The sequence below is a fragment of the Microcebus murinus genome, chromosome 10 (assembly GCF_040939455.1).
Source record: "Microcebus murinus isolate Inina chromosome 10, M.murinus_Inina_mat1.0, whole genome shotgun sequence".
Classification (NCBI taxonomy): Eukaryota; Metazoa; Chordata; class Mammalia; order Primates; family Cheirogaleidae; genus Microcebus; species Microcebus murinus.
The window spans coordinates 10,875,404-10,877,296 of record NC_134113.1 but is presented as its reverse complement, the minus strand read 5'-3'; positions in this window follow the sequence as shown (position 1 = coordinate 10,877,296).

Sequence of the window (1,893 nt, the reverse complement as noted above, 5' to 3'; positions counted from 1 at the left end):
GCTGGGCCATCTCAGTGTTTCTCCCCTGCTGTTGCCACGGTTGTTCCAGAGATGGGCACGTGGCCCAGGCCTGGCCAACCAAAGCGTTGCCCTGAGAATTTTCTTTTTGTCCGGCCCTCTCTCTGAAGGCAAAGGTGATGTGATACGAGCCTGGAGCTGGGAGAAAGAGAGAGGGGAGATGAGCAAGGACATCTAGTCTCTGGTGTCCGTGTCCCCAGGCCAACGCCCTTCCAGAGTCTCCAGGGACCCAGCCAGTGAGTTCCAGTTTAAGCCGGTGGTGTGGGTCACTTTTACTACAACGGAAGGCAGACGCTTGAATTCTACATCACCGTTATTCGCCTTAATGACCCTCACTGACCCCTCGCCGGGACGCAGCACCGAGACTCTTCCCAAATTCACTCGCTATCAGTGATGCTGGGAGGAGCCTCCCTGTTGGGGGCAATTCCTAGAAGTGACCTTGGACATCAGAGCTGCCCTGGGCCCCATCCCTGCCTGGGGACTGCCCAGTCACAGACCCTCGCCTGGGTCCCGCTGCCTCTGTCCCTCTGCCCCTGTGACTGCTTCCCAGCAAATCTTATGGCCACCCTGGAGGAGGAGTGACAGGGCTGGGGGAGCAGGCATATCTGGAGAGCCCCGTGCCTCAGGAGCCCCGCTCGCAGCTCGGTCTCACAGCCCACACCTCAGCTGTCCCAAGATGCAGCCGTGTCCCACCCTGCCAGCCCCCAGACTCTGTCACCAGCTCTGAGTCCTTGAGAAAAAAGAAGAGAAAATTATGAAGGGGAGGGGCTCGGAGGTGATTTATGCCCCCACACAGTGCAAAAAGTGGACAAAGTAGCCTGTTTTTGCTTAACCGCACCATCTCCCCTATGTTCCCTTCATTCATTCCTTCCTTCATTCCACACCCCCACACCCACTATGTCCCCAGGACTTTTCCAGTCACCAGGACACAAACTCGGCCTTGAGCTCCCAGGGCCTCCAGACTGACGGAGAAAGAGATGAACAGACCGGTACGTGCCGTGAGGTCACCGTGAATGGGCTTTTATCTTACAGCTATTTCTTTGCACCACACCTTTTTCCATAAAGGATTGAATCAATCTGCCAGAAAAGGCACGAGCAATAACATTTTAAATTTTAACCGAAGAAGAACGTGTTTACAGAGCACCTACTCTGTCCCAGGCATCTCCCACATGTCACCTCACTGTATTTTTTCAAACCCTGAGGTGGCCACTGTCTGTCCCCTCTCACAGGCCAGCAAAACGAGGCTCACCGCGGATAAGCGACTGGCCCACGTCCGCACAGTCGTGAGGGCAGAGCTGGCAGCCGCGCAGCTGAGCCCGGCCCCAGAGTCCTTACGGCATAATAGAACAGCAGTGGCTCAGCTTCACATTTGACAGTGAGTTTCCTAGCAGCCTCTGGGAAAAGAAAAACTGACTGTATTACCCAGCTGGTCACTAGACATGGAAAAAGCCCTTCTTTGAACGGAAGCAAAGCCCTTCTTAGCACTGAATTAATTTGCCTTTTCTCATGTGGGAGTTGCAAGTGAGCTTGTGGGGCGGAACATACAGGACTGTCCGAGCTGGGTGTTTCTTTGGTTTGTATGTGGGGAGACGGCTGAGTAAACGCCCATGGTCCCCTGGAGAAGGTTCATCAGTGTCCGTCCCTCGGTGTGTGCACATGCGTCCGCATGCATGCGCATGTATGTGCATGAGTGCGCATGCATGTGCATGTATGTGTGTGCGTGTGCATGTGTGCATGTTTCTCTCTGTCTCACTGTCTTGCTCTTTTTATCGGCCCCTCCCTCTCCCAGCTGTCTCTTTCGTCTCTGTCCCTCCCTTGCTCACACCCCGATTGCTAAGGTCCCTGCCGCTCGAAACTCCGCCAGTTTTTAGGAAG